Source organism: Hylobates moloch, unplaced genomic scaffold (assembly GCF_009828535.3).
Source record: "Hylobates moloch isolate HMO894 unplaced genomic scaffold, HMol_V3 SCAFFOLD_13, whole genome shotgun sequence".
Classification (NCBI taxonomy): Eukaryota; Metazoa; Chordata; class Mammalia; order Primates; family Hylobatidae; genus Hylobates; species Hylobates moloch.
In genome coordinates this window covers 18564591-18579626 of record NW_026652288.1, presented here as the reverse complement: position 1 = coordinate 18579626, position 15036 = coordinate 18564591, and the positions used below count along the sequence as shown (strand labels likewise).

Sequence of the window (15036 nt, the reverse complement as noted above, 5' to 3'; positions counted from 1 at the left end):
GGTACAGGATGGGATCTTGGCTTTCTCAAAAGAAGAATGAATTATTATTATTGATTCCTCTGGTGGAACTCTTGGGGCTGGACTTACCATTACTCCCAGTGACCTACTTGGGAGATTTCTGTTTCTTGTTCCTGAAACCTTAGATTCTGAGGGCTGTTTCCACCAGGAGATATAGGACTCATTAACTTAAAGCTATGACCACTGCTGATCAATTTGGGCCCACTGTACCTGTAGACCAGCCGGCAAAGAAAATAGTTCATGCACTGGCAGTTGTAATATACCCTGATTATAAGGAGAAAGCATGGTTGTTTCACAAAGAGGGTAGGGAAGGGTAGGAAGAATATTTACTTTTTCCTCAGGAGATGCCCTACTCCCTAAATAACTGAATTCCTATTGAATGTATTCAGAGAAGTTGGCACTTAGGTATTGAGAATGCTGCCACCTATATTAGAATCAAGGGTAAGAAATAATTGAAGAGCAATGGAAGTTGAAGAATAAGATCAGTTGTACCTATATGGAAGAGGAGTGTCTCCCCTTTAGGTCCAGGTGTGGCCTTGGCATTGTAGAAGGGCAGGAGGCAGAGGAAGGTGGATGTCCTTCTCTCCAATGGCTCTGCACTCCCTCATCTTTCTCAGAATAATTGGTTGTGAAGACAAAAATGATGTCACTATACCACACCATCTCCTTATTTGAGGCAATAAGGATTTAGGTGAATTTCAACTTACCTTTATGCTTGAGAGAAAGTGGAGAATCATTTGGGGAAACTAAAAAAGCAGAAGTTTGTTGACTCAATGATTCATAGAATGGTCACTGCTTTATTTTCTATAGCTGGACATTTTCTCCTATCTTTCTGTAAGATGCGTGCCTTGAACAGATTGATGTTCTCGGGGAAGAGTACCCATCTCAGAGGTGAAATCATTGATTAATGTTTTCTGGGGATATGTTTATCAATGAATCTGCAATGGCTAGAGAAATTCCTGGCAACATGAGTACTCAGAAAATATTTGATGAGTAAATAGATGGCAGGAAGGGAGAAAGGAAGGCAGGAAAGAAGAAAAGGTAGGGAAGTAAAGGTAGGGAAGAAGAGGTGAGAGGAGGGGAAGAGAGGGAAGCAAGGAGGCAGCAGAGTGGTAGGGAGAGAGAGAAGGGAGGGAGGGGAAGGAAGGAAGGGAGGGAGGGAGGAAGGAAGGGAGGGAGGGAGGGAGGGAGGAAGCATGGAAGGAAGGAAGGAAGGAAGGAAGGAGTTTCCTACTTCTGGCTCATCAGATTTAGAGGTCACACTTGTGATACTATTCTGTGATAATGTATTTGGTATCCTGGAGGTGGGAAAAATTCATTTTTGTCTCATTAAATTTATAAAACCCATGGCTTTTGCCTAAGGGAAGAATTGTGTTTATAGAACGGTGAAGTGTTTCTAAGTAAATTGATCCTGTATGCAAAAGTGTATAACAGTTTTGTTGACATCAGATTTTTACTATGGTAAGTTCAGAAAGTTGATGTTCCTTGACTGTCCCTCTTGGTCTGTTAGAGGCTTCTTTCTGTCACTCCTGTATCATAAGTGAATCACTTTGTATTATCACTCCTCCTCACCTAAGACAGTTTACTTCTGCCTGCTCCTAAACAGCAAGAATTGAAAGAAAATGTGTAGACTTAGAAAAAGTATATACCCCAGAGCCACCTTTAAATGCATTTTTCCAAGGCATATCAAAATATCCTTGGAATTTGTTGTGAAAACTTGACCACATCCTAGTTAGCATGAGGTTAAAATTAAGAGTAACATGTGTTTTAGGGATCTCAATTTGCAAAATATTAATAGAGTTCATGGGCAGTTGACTGCAATAAAGGGAGGAAATGAAGTTTATAGTGCAAGGCCCTGGGGATTACAGCTTTCCCTACCCCTAAGCACTTTCATATCCCAGAACTCACGTAAAGTGAGGAAGGCCATAAAAGAAACAAAGAAGGAAAGCTCAAGGTTGATGCCATAGGTCTCTTTCTCTTCCCTCCTGGGAGGACTTCCAGTGATTCCAGAGGTAGCCTCACTTAGCTTCAGTTTCCTCCTACCCACTCAGAAATCCATGATTCACACCGAGGTGCAATAACAGGCACCTTCAGTGACACTCATAGCATGCTGAAACATCAGAAAGGAGCCCTGACCAATGTCTTATCACTTCTGTGGAAATGGGATTCTTAATTGTATTTTCATCTCAAGTTAAACTACTTAGGCATAAAAAAAAAAAAAAAAAATGCATGGAAGACATTCCAGATTGAGTCAGTAGACATGGATTTATGCATTCTCTGCTTTTGACTCTCTTGTAACTTTAAGGAAATCACTACTTCCTTCTACATTTTTACCTGCTCACCTAAACAGAAATAATAGGGCTAGGGGATCTCTAGGGGCTCTTCCTGCTCTTTAGTCTGTAGTTTAATGTGAATCTGACTTTTGTCCGTGGGCTTTCTTAGGAAAACCTACTAAAGAATGATTACTGAATACAAGATTCAGATATTAAAGCCAGGAAAAGTCACTGCCAGCTAAAGTAATCACAATAGCAAGAAAGGTAGGCTTTATTTCAAAGGTGGAATGGAAATTGAATGATGAGAGAGGAAAGAGGTCATTCCAGGCAAAAGAAGGCTTAGGATAAAGGCCTGAGGTGTGAAGATTCAAGGCCTAATTTGAAATTCAATGGGAGAGCAAGGTAATTGGAGCAAGTTGAAGAAGGAAACAAAAGAGGAGGACCTCCATGGCCTTCCCAGGACTTCATCTGGGCCATTTCTGGGGCCACCTTCAGGGACACACTTCAGTGTAGTATATAGGAACATTTTTGGACTCAAAATGTCAAAATAGGTGGCTGATCTGGATCATTTCTGACCAGGGCCCTACTGGTCTCACCTGCCCAGCTAGTGCTCTTGTAGTTGAGACCTGACTTTCTCACTCCAGTTGGTAGCTGTCCTCATGTCAGTCCTTTTACACTAGCTCCTCCACAGGCCTTTGCCATACTCACCTTCTGCTTCTAGAATGGGGGTCATTCTGCTTTCGAGAGAGCCTTCATGGAAAGAATCTAGGAGTGATGACTTTCCAGGGTGTTAACATACGAAATCTTCCACCCTCTTCATATTCTTTTTTTTTTTTTTTTTTTTTTTGAGGTGGAGTCTTGCTCTGTCGCCCAGGCTGTAGTGCAGTGGTGCAATCTCAGCTCACTGCAACCTCCGCCTCCAGGGTTCAAGCAATTCTCTTGCCTCAGCCTCCTGAGTAGCTGGGACAACAGGCGTGTGCCACCACTCCTGGCTAATTTTTGTATTTTTAGTAGAGACAGGGTTTCACCATGTTGGTCAGGCTGGTCTTGAACTCCTGATCTCGTTATCTGCCCACTTCAGCTCCCAAAGTGTTGGGATTACAGGCATGAGCCACGGTGCCTGTGCCTGGCCCCCTCTTCATATTCTTTTTTTTTTTTTTTTTTTTTTGAGGTGGAGTCTTGCTCTGTTGCCCAGGCTGGAGTGCAGTGGCGCGATCTCGGCTCACTGCAAGCTCTGCCTCCCGGGTTCACGCCATTCTCCTCTTCATATTCTTAAGGCTCAATCCTCTGAGCTTCCAGGAGGCCTAAGGGTACCCAGGACTCACACCACTTCTGCTCTTGGCAAAGTTATCAGGAGCTTTCCACCACTTCAATCTTTGGGACAGTGAAGTTCAGTGGAGCTCAGACTATCATGAACCCTTGTTAGTATCCATTGACTGGGTTTGATACCCAGGCACTCTCATTAGATTCTAATCACTTTTTGCCACAGTGAGGTCTGAGGCTTAGTACACTCCAGGTCACCCTGCTGACATCTCCACTCTCCCTGACCTTGTCACTAGAACTAGGATCTGGCCTTGTATTTTTCTTACTCATGAGCCCCTACTTTGTTAAGTGTCTCAGGCCCCCCAGGACCACAGTTCTCAGCTCATTTATCTGGGAGTATTAATATCCTGCCTTGTGCTTGCCTGGATTCTTTATCTGACTGGCAGGTGCTCTGGGGTAGATCACCTTCTGAACTATGACCTAGGTTGCAACAGCCTCTCACACCTGTATCCTTAGGCTCATTTGTGTTGCATGCTTCAATTCCCCAAACATTCATCACATATTCTTCTTACTTAAACTTGATTTCTCGTCCTTGGTTTGTGAGCAGTTAGAGCAATACCCCCCACAGAAATATCAAAAGCTGTTTGTTATTACAAAGACCTCATTCTATTCTCATTAAAGATGTTGGGAAAGAATCTCATGATGCTAGCTCATATTCTTGATGGGAATTATTTGATAACTACCTGATAAAATTTTTTAGCCTCACAATCATTTGCTCTGAACCTCCAGAACACTGAGAAATTGAAGGAAATATGTAAGCGTTGTTTGTTCCTTTATTTGCTTATTTTAATTAAAGTCAGCATTTTCACAAAAGTTGTGGTCTTTTTAATTGTGCACACTTTGTGCCTTAGTTTATCTGTGTTCAGTTCCTGGCCAGAGAGCATTTGTTTTCATAAGAATGTACATGTGTCTGAAGCATCAGAGCTAGAGGCGCTGCTCCCACCCCTGCAGACTTCATCCTGCTCAGTCCAAGGCAAGGGAACTATCCACTGGCTCAGACCCATTATGAGAGAAATCTAGAATTGTCTTGCCTACTAGTCCTGGGCCAAAAGGAAACTGAGGTAGCTCTTCAGTACACAAGAGTCTAATGGATGGCAGGTCTCTCAACCCCCACAAGCATGCCCACCACAGGCAGAAGATGCCCGCTGCTATCCCTCACCAAGCCGATTGAACACTCACAATCTCATAGGACTGGTCAGTACTGAGTTAATGGAACCCTTTTGCAGCCTATCAACCGGATTCCTCAATACATCCAACAAGGGCTTTTACACTTTTTCGTCACTCAAGACATACTGAGCTTTTATCCCTCAAATAAGCCCATGCAATTGGTGCCTGTATGGTAGACACATCTGACAGCAATAACTTAAGTCTACCCTGAGAATGACCCTGTACAGCAGATGGACCTGACAGCAATTATTTAAGAAATGAGGGTGCTCATGTGGAGGCTGCTGAGGAGAGGGTGCTAAGTGAGGATGTTATATAAACTGCATGGTTTTTTTTGCCAGCAGTTGTGGTTCTCCTGTCCAGCCTGCCACCACTGGACCATCCCTGTATGTAAGTTCGCCCAAATAAAACCATAGGCCTCTTTTGCTGGCTCTAGGTCTCTTCTCTAGCCTCTTGAACCCAGTGCCATCCCTACTGAAGTTAACAGCGGTCTGGCATGACGGTGTCACAGCATGCTTCAATGCCTGCAAAACAGACTGAGTCTTATGGTTTTGGCTCTGTTGAGTTTATTCTGATGAAGGCAAGTTTCTTATCCTTTTCATTCATCCATAGTCAATGAGAAAGGCCATCCACAGGAGCTGATGCCCCAAGGGGAGATCACCTATTACCTTAAATAACTCAGGTCTGGTCTTCCTAGCACAAGTGTCAATATGGGCAAAATTCCTTCTGACTCAAATCCCAAAGTCCTCCATATTTCTTGCTTTTCCAGAAGATTCCCTTAAGCAGCCCAAAATCCTCTGAAGGGCTTGACATGTGCTGAGCTCCTGAACGCTGTGGGTAAAGCCAACCATGGAGCTTCAGGGGATGTTTGCATGCTGAGCAGGCTTAGCAGAGACACCGTACCAAGCAGTGTTTTTAGAGTGAAGAGGAATTTGAGTTTTTCTCATCTGGGACCAGGAAAGATTCTGATATGACTCAGAGGATTTCAGTAAGAGAGCCTTTTCAATAATGGGGTAAAGAAGAAATCAGACTGAGTTTGCAGGAGGCATGTTGGGGTTTTAATCCCTGCTCAACAACTTAACCAACTCAGGGGCTATAAGCCATTTATTTCTCTTAGGCTTGATATCTTTATCAATTAAATAGAGATAATAATATGCATCTTGAGGAGTTACCCTGCGATTTACATGTGGCCATGGTTATAAAATATCTAAATAACATTTGGTACACAGTATGCACTCAATATATATAAGCTATTTACTACAATAAAGGAGAGTTAAGGCAGGTTACTGGAATGACTTTATCATTTTCTCTAGATCTGAGAGATTCCAAAGGAGCTGATATAACCAGACATATGGCCTAGTTAGTTCTAGGAAAATCTATAACAAAACTCACTTTTCTTATAAGCTTCAGCAGAACTAAGAGAAATCACTGCCCCAAAGTTTGGAGAAGAGCAAAAGGCTGAATTCAGGACCTATTTGTCTTACAGACAAGTAGAAGCTCCCTACCGCATACCCAACACCGCATATGTGCACAGAGGTGCACAAACACAAAGGTGCAGACACACATGCATACGTGCACATATTCACATACGGAGCTCCCACTCCAAGGCTGAGCTATCTCCCTTACCCACTGTTCTTAAGCTCCTATGCTGTATCAAAGGAGAAGAAACTGATGTTTCAAGCTTGTTGAATTCTAACTCATCAAAATAGTTTGGGTTACCCCCTGTGCTACTTTACAAGGCACTTAGGCATTTTTTCATGGGGTTGGGAAATCATGTTTCATTAGTAATAAACAGGATCAACCCCCAAAGACTGAAGCTCCATTTCAATCTCAGAACCCAGGAGGTCAGAGTGGATTCTATCACAGAAAATCACAAACTCCCTTTCCTCAGCAAAGCAAAACATATTCTGGGAGGAAGAGAAGAGGCTTAAAGTCAGGCACAGCAGTTTCTAATATTTTTCCACTTGACTTTTCTTAATTAGTGTTGACTAGCTTAACGAAGCAATTAAGGGGCTTATTTGCTTTTTAAAATCACATGTGAAATTTAAGAAACCTTGAAATAGAAGAAATATTTGTCCCCAAGATCTTATCCCACAAGGGATATCAGTTTGAATATTCTCCAACCACTAGAAAGTGAGAACAACTGGCCCTGTTCTCCAAATGAGGCCCAAGCAAAACAGAAATCGCAGTAGCCGACTCTGCATGTAGAAATCCTCAGTAAGTGAATGGCTGCTTTTCAGATGTTATTTCTGAGACTTCCATGAAAACAACAATGATAATTAGTTTTTGATAATGAAGACATCTACCACTTATTGATTAATTATGAACTAACAATTGTGTTGCAGACACAATTAGATTATTTTAATATTTTCATATATTATTTCAATTTAAATCTGTAAATTTTCCCTCCTCTTTTTACTAGAGTAAGAAAATAAGGATTCACAGAGGGTGAATGGCATGCCCAGGGTCACACACCTGTCAGGACCTCAACTGAAACTTTTCTCATTCAGACACATGGTTTTCCCATGACATCTCACTTTCTTCCCTTGTGATAATTCTAAACCAGGAGAATTGTGGCTTAAGCACACCAAAGATCATTAAATAACTAAATTCGTGTGTGCATGTTTACACCTATATTTATATAAATAGCATATATAATAGTAAAAATTACATTATTTTAAATAATTCTATCTGTATGATAATCTAATAAGCCCCTAATAGATAGTATATTAATCATATGTTTATAGTTTTTTAAGTTATTTACATGTAATGATAAGCCTACATATCACAATTTGTAATTGATATAAATTGATAATAGTACAAATATATATTAAATGTGATATGTATGTGACATATACATGAGGCATACAAATCCATATGTAATATAAGCCATAATATAACATGACATATAAAACATATAATACATAATATTGTGATATATGTAATATGTTTGTATAAAATAGACAATACATGATATATAATACATGGAAATGTCTTTAATAATTGTGTATAATTACAGAATTATCAGAAATTTTGATAGAGGGTTAACAATTAGATTATTTTAATAAATATATCCTTAGAGGACAATATTCTATATTACAATATAACTCAATAAATAAATTTGATTATTAACTAATAATATTATGGAGTAATTAACTGGACTATCCAGAGTTTATGTGTGCATCTGGCCATACATAAGTTTACATTTATTGCCTACCATGTGCTAGAAACAGTGCAAAGCACTTTACATATCACCTTTTTAAACCTTTCCACAAACCTGCAAGGTAGGTACCATTCACTGAAAAGAAATTGAGGCTTATATCAGTTAAATATTCTTTTTTTGTTTTTCCTTTAGGGGCACAGAGCTAGCAAAAGAGCCAGGAATCAACCCTTATTTTGTCTTATTCCAAATGATACAGTGTTTGTATTCTACCAAGACAGATAAGTAGGTGGAGAAAAGACAAAGTGACAAAACACAGGAGGGACAAAGAGATTATGCCTTCATGCTTCCCTGCTCCTTGAAAATGTAGTATATGCCAAGTTTTCATTGATTCAGTGGGGAAGGCAAGGGATGCTGGCCTGGTGCCAGTTCAACCACTCTCTCAGTCTCTTGTTTATTCAACAAGCTGTTCCTCTGGGTCCTGGGGAAGAGGAAATTATTTGGGGTGGCAGCCCACGGCATATGTCCTGATGCAGCCCATGGCATATGTCCAAGCCCCTCCCAGTGTGACACTCTTGTGACCAGGGTCCATATGCTCATGGCACTCCCTTGGACTTGGCTATTTTTTCGTTGCCTCTGGGACTGCAGGCTAAATAGTTGGCACTGAAAACATTGCCAGCAGCAGGACAGTTTGGGAGTACATCCCACATGGACACTGAGTCAACAGTGCCAACAGGAGGAAAACATATGAGCCCGGGGAGATTTCTTAACTATTTACCCAGTGGGGGAAATTGTTTATTTTCTACATATCTCCCAAAGAACCCATTTATGAGCTCCATTTATGACTTCAAACAGGTAAGTTGGCAGAGACATGGCAGTGAAGATAAGATGATGACTAATTAATAGTCTTGCAACAGGTTTCAACACCCAGATCTACAACTACCATTATTTTTTTTCTTAACCACTAACATTTATTTTCAAATACAAACATGCTTTTAAGTATTTTTCCTAATACAGATAATAGTTTTATCTTGTTCCTGGCACCATTTCCCCTTCCCAATAGGGTTATAAATAGGGTATTCCATTTGGCAAGGGTCTTGTCCGTGGCATTGGAGAGACGGTTCTATAGTTACTGTAACAAAACAGCACATAGTTGGCATATTTCTCCCCAAACTTTCCTAACATTTACACTGCCATCTGCATACTTTTCACTTGACTTCACTCTGAAAATTGACTGTTCCTCTGATACATACCAGAGACTTGGCTACTTGGACATTTGGAAAAAAAATAAAAGGAGCAAAACATGAAAAAAGGAAGCATTCTTCCCATTGCTGATCCCAGGCATTCAATACTTGTAATAGTACAGTAGTTTGTAAGAATGGTTTAAGCTTCCTTTAAGGTCAATTTTAAGATTTTAGGATTCCGTGAATGAAGGGATAATTCATTAATATACTAATATCGATAACTGCTTTATTTTCCTGAGTTTATATGGCTAATTGCCTATATTCAAATATATATGTGGAAAAATGTGGGAGCTGTATGTGTGTGTAAGAAAACTCAAAAATGAGTCTTAAAAACACAATAAAGTTAAAATGGAAGATCCAGACCTAAAACCTTTCCAAAGTTCTGCTCCCAACATTTCAAATAAGTGTTAGATAATGCAAATGAGTTTTTAAGAGGATTAAGATGCTAGAACATAATATCTCTGGAAGTTCAAGGATTTCCATTTTTGTGAGACAAAAAATGCATAAGAATACAAATCTCCATAGTTTCTTCTTCCAGATAACCTGATAACCCCCACCAGCTGGGCTTCACTTTCTTTTCAGGTTTAAAAAAAGGAGGGGGAAGGTTTTGGCAATAGCTGCAGGAGTTATTGATGAATTGAGGATTCTCCAAAATGAGACTTTTAGAGAGACAGAATACGCATAGCCCTTGCCTGAAGAACTGGATAAATCCACTCTGTATTCATCAAACATGGTTAGTCCAGGCATCATTTGAATGAATGTGAAGGAAAAACTAACTTCTTGATGTTTTTTTCCTGAAACTCTGCCTGTGCATTTGCTCATGTCATATGAGCATGTAGAAGAGAAGCCAGGTCACTGAGTGAATATTGGCCCATAACACATTTTATGGAAGGCTATTTGGTGCCTAGTCACCCCCAGAATGTCTTCATATGACGATTTACTGAGCCAAAAACAATTTAAGATTTATTTGAGAAGTCACCCAAGTGATGAGTCCATTTGTGGATACAAAGATATTAGTGATTAGAATGGTTGCGTTGGAGATGAGAAGTTGCATTGCTGTTGCTGCTGTTGTTTTATTCTTTTTCTTTGCTCTTATGCAAAATACTGTAGGAAAATAATTTTTTTAACCAAGTTTAATGTGAGATTTTACTTGTGATTTTGATATTTTGATCCCAAGCCTTTGGGTAATCAACTCCTTACAGTTGGAGAAGTCAAATTTTCTGTTTTTGTTTTAACAATCGTTTTAGCTTATAGAATGAAGGAGTGGACACTGACTAACTTTACAGAATATTTTATCCATAATTAAGAAATGAAGCTGAAATAAGAACATTGTTTCTCATGGGCTTAAAATAATACAGGTAATATATTTTAATTCCTAGTGCTTTGGAGATAAAAATTTGAGGGAGAATAAACCAGTACACACCTGTGCACTCACACACACATTTACACACATATAGAAAAAAACACATTTTTAAGGCTTATCTGCTTACATATATTGTGTTTAAATGAATATTCACTACATCCAACTCTTGTGGCTTTCATCCATCTTAGATATTTAATTTAACTATAACATTAACAGAGAGCTATGGTTGAGTTTGTAAGAAAATATCACATGCACAACATATATTTGTGTAAGGCATGATGCTGGGTTCTGGATGTTGACTGAGAGATGAAAGAATGGACATCATTTTGACATTGGAAAGATTCATAAATTTGGTGGAGAACAAACATCTGTCATACAAGCTAAATGAGCGTAAGTTGCATTTTAAACTCAGCAGTTCACAAGTTTATCAGTTACAACCTTGACATCTTCTTTGATCCCAACTTCCAATTCATCTATCTTATACTTTTCTCACCTTGGCCTTTCCAAATTATCTCAGTTCCTCTCTCCAGTCAGTCAGTGTCTGCTTCCTGTGGGTAGATCTACAATTCTATACTAACCTGTCACTCTATAATTCAAGTCTCTCTTGATTGGCACTGTCCAAAATGGTAGCCCCTAGCCACATATGGCTTTTACATTAATATTAAAATTAAATTAAACTTTCAGTTTTTTATTGAAACCAGTCACCTTTCAAGTGCCCAATAGCCACATATGACCCATGGCTGCTATTGGTGGATGATGCTGGTATTTCTACTGGCTCAGAAAGCTCTGAGATAGATCTGCTCTAAAGCACAGTTCAAAGCTCACTTGCCAGGCTCTTCTCCCCATGGTTTCCTCAGGCAAGTGAGCCTCCAATAAGTTAAATATTCAATGTTTTCTGCATATATTCTGAGCTTCACTGACTTGGGGGCTTTGCTATTTCCAAAGCTTCAAGAGTTCTTTTGAAATCCTGTTGTCATTCAAGGCCTAGAATAAAGAATTGTTTCCCCTTCTTTTAAGAAGCCTTTTCTAATCTTCCCAGTGAGAGCTTAGACGCCTCTGGAATCTGAGAGCACACTTTGTGCCTCAGCTGTGCTTCACTCAGAGCTCTGCTTCAGTGACAAGAGCTGGATGCAATGAATGTCCAGTCATTCGAACACAGCATATGTGAGCAGATAAGCCTTAAAAAATTGTGAACTGCTGAGTTCAAAATGTAAGTCTTCAGAGGAATTTTTTTTTTTTTTGCTCCAGTAGCTGGTTATGCTATTTTTTTGAGGTCAGGGGAAGCATGAAATTTTCATATTTCATGACCTCTGGTTTTTCTTCTTTGTTTGTGTGTTTTATTTTACTTATTTTTTTTTAAGTTTTGAGGACATTAAAGAGAAAATAAAAGAATAAAAAGGGGAGAAGGACACAATTGGTGACAAAATCTGAAGGTGAAAAGGAAGAAATAGAGTTACATCAACCATATATGAGGGAAGGATGGGGTTGCTGCACACTGTAGAATAAAGTCCTATAATTAAATTCTTTTTCTGCCAAATTGCTTTCTGGATCTACATGAGTTAATTATTGTCACTAAACCTGTCATTTGTTTTTGTTTTATTTTATCTATAGAATAAAAATAGTAGTGCTCACCACATAGGTTGTTGTAAATATCCCTTAAGGTAATATACGTAAAAGTGCCTCTTAAAAAAAAAAAAACAAAATGTCTCATACAAATGTGAGTGGTTGTTTACAGCAAGCTTCCAGAAAAGGAGGGTTTGGAATGGGGAGAAACACATGTTCTCCTGTCCCTTCACAAACCCACTTTCTTCTGACAAAGCCCTGTCGACTGATAAAGTTCCAATAGGCTCTTTGTGAGTTATCCAGAGGGTTCTCTTTTTATCTCACAGAAATATTTATATATCTATAAATTTCTATAATATTTTTTATTCCACCTTCCTTGGGATGTAGTTATGACTGTTGAATATTTACTTTTCAGACATTCCTTCTCCCTTTGAAGAAATCCACAAAAGAAAAAGCAAAATACTGACAAGTTTTCAAAGTCATGATTTACAGGAATGAATTCTGAAAAGCAAGTGGCTAACATCTGAGTTCATCATCAAATAATATTTCTAAAGCACCCTCTAGTGTCTGGCCCCAAGCCAGATGATTCAACGCCTGGAGAAGCTACAGACTTTTTAAAAGTAAAATAGACTCATGTCTGCCCATGAGAAGCAAGTCGGCATCATTTAGGATGCCTTAGGAATGTCTCTCTAAATAAGGATTAAAAATGGATTGCTGTAGAAAAATACAAGTACAAACACTGATAATATTGAATGCAATTTAAATTCCATTTTAAAATAGACAATAGGTTTTAAGATAACACGTTGAAAATTACACTGGAATTAGCAAAATTTAAAATCTTAGGAAGAAAAATCCTGATTTGTATGTGAAATGGTTTTGAACTGAGGAAAATTAAGACTAGCAAGAGTAGATAGGGGTTGTCTAGTAGGAATGTTAGACCCATCAGCCATCTGATTATGCTGTGCCTGATACTAGCCTGTAGTTTTCACCCAGTAAATTATCAAGTGGTGCAGTAGAAAGAGCATGGTATGTAGAATCATAAGACTCAAAGTCTGGAGTCAGCTCTACTACTCACTTGGCCATGTGGTTTGGAATACATCACAAAAGATTTATGAACCTTCACTTCTTCACATGTAAAATCGTGATGATTTTGCCAACTTAATGGAATTGTTTAGACTTTAGAGGATTACATAGGATACAAAGGACTAGTTCCTTGAACAAAGTACTTGCCCCCAAAATGTTACTATTTTTCTAGTTGTGTGATTGATTTTGCAATCAGCAATTTAATAATAATGCATTCAATAGGTTTATAATATGCATTCAATGTGATTCTTGCATGTATCTCATAAAAACAAATTTGAATATTTTTCTCATTTTATCATTCACATATCTTTGAGAATGGGATCATAGTTTTATTTTGATAGTGAAGTAATAGAGTCAATTCCTGAATAGGCTAGTTGACTTTAATGAGAAATAACCATTTATTCATTCATTCATTTCATTTTCAACTCTTAAATCCATAATGGCCCCTTCACTAACTGGGGTTCTTATATTAATAAGATGGACCAGATACTTTTATCACCTCCAAAAAATCTTTGTAGGCAGAGCAATAAAGAGTACTGAATCATTTTAAGAAGTCACATAGAAAATGACTTTTGAACATGGAAGGACTGGGCTTGATCAAGTAAATTCTGTTTCAAAGTTTTACTTGCAAGGTTATTTATTACTGTGTGGAATCTCACTCCTGTGGCTGGGGTCAAGAAAAATGGGGACACAGGTGTCTGCCTATTTGCACAGGCATTAAAAAGTATTGTAAAATGAGCTTCAGCCTTTTAAGTTACTGTCCTCTTCTTTATAATAATAATCTTTTCCATTTTACAAGGTCTATATTATTTTTAGGTAAGAAAACACTGTAGAGTTCATGTTTTATTGTTCCTTGCAGTTATATAAATTATATTTGGCCAAAACAAATGTAATTCCTACTGTGTGAACTGGGAACCCAAAATGTTGATTTTCCTCAAGTTATAAACAATGTGAAGATATGTTATACTGGGTCACAATTTTCCAGAGCAGAGCAAAATATATAACTCAGTTTTAATAACAAAACTGCATATATCATTAAAGTTTCCTACTTCACACAGAATGTATTATATTACTATGCCCAGCAAGAGACATCCTTTGTGTAGACCACAATTTCTAAAATACCATTTGATTGAATAGAAAACAGGTTAGCCATTTGTTAGTTTAAAAGAAAATATAATGGTTAAATGCTCATGGACATTCTGCTTTGTCTTTGCTAGTGAATATTAAATTTCTTCTCACTAAGTTTAAATGTCACAGATTTTGTAAACAACAAGGTCTGGGGGAAAACCATTATGACCCTTTTCTGACTATTAGATGAATCTTCATATTTTTAGCAACTTAGAAGCAGATGTCCTCTCCTTTGCAGCACCAATAAACCTTATTTATACATGCACTATATCAACTTCAAGCCTTATTGTAATTATTTACATACAAGTCTGCCTCCCCAAATAGACTTGCAACTTAACAAGGCAAAATCCAGACTGCATTATGTTTGTATTCTGGGCCCCTGGTTCAATGCCTACCACAAAGTTGGAGCTCTAGAAGTATTAAGTAAAAGAATATATGCTGAGAAATCACCACCAAATCATTAATTTACCCACCCGACTGTTCCTTTCAGAATAATTCCAAAATTTAGGAAATTGTAAGTACTATCTTTACAACACTGATAGCAATCAGGAAATATTTCCTTTATTAAAAACTCACAGATGGGATTATTAGCTAGTCTGCCCTCCTTATTTCACAGATGGGGATTTGAGGGACCAGAAGAAGGAAGCTTCTTTACTCTTGCTATATCATAAAACTGATACCAATTATGTTTATATGATATAAAAGTAGTACATGTTA

General features: G+C 38.3%; 1 long non-coding RNA gene across 1 annotated transcript in view; it reads left to right on the top strand.

Moving 5' to 3' along the window:
• The window catches only part of LOC116480326 (uncharacterized), a 47002-nt gene extending 32369 nt beyond the window's left edge, over positions 1 to 14633 (top strand). Inside the window, exon 6 of the long non-coding RNA XR_009209359.1 lies at positions 12524 to 14633. This is a non-coding gene — a long non-coding RNA (uncharacterized LOC116480326). The remainder of the gene's footprint in view (positions 1 to 12523) is intronic.
• Positions 14634 to 15036: the final 403 nt, after the last annotated feature.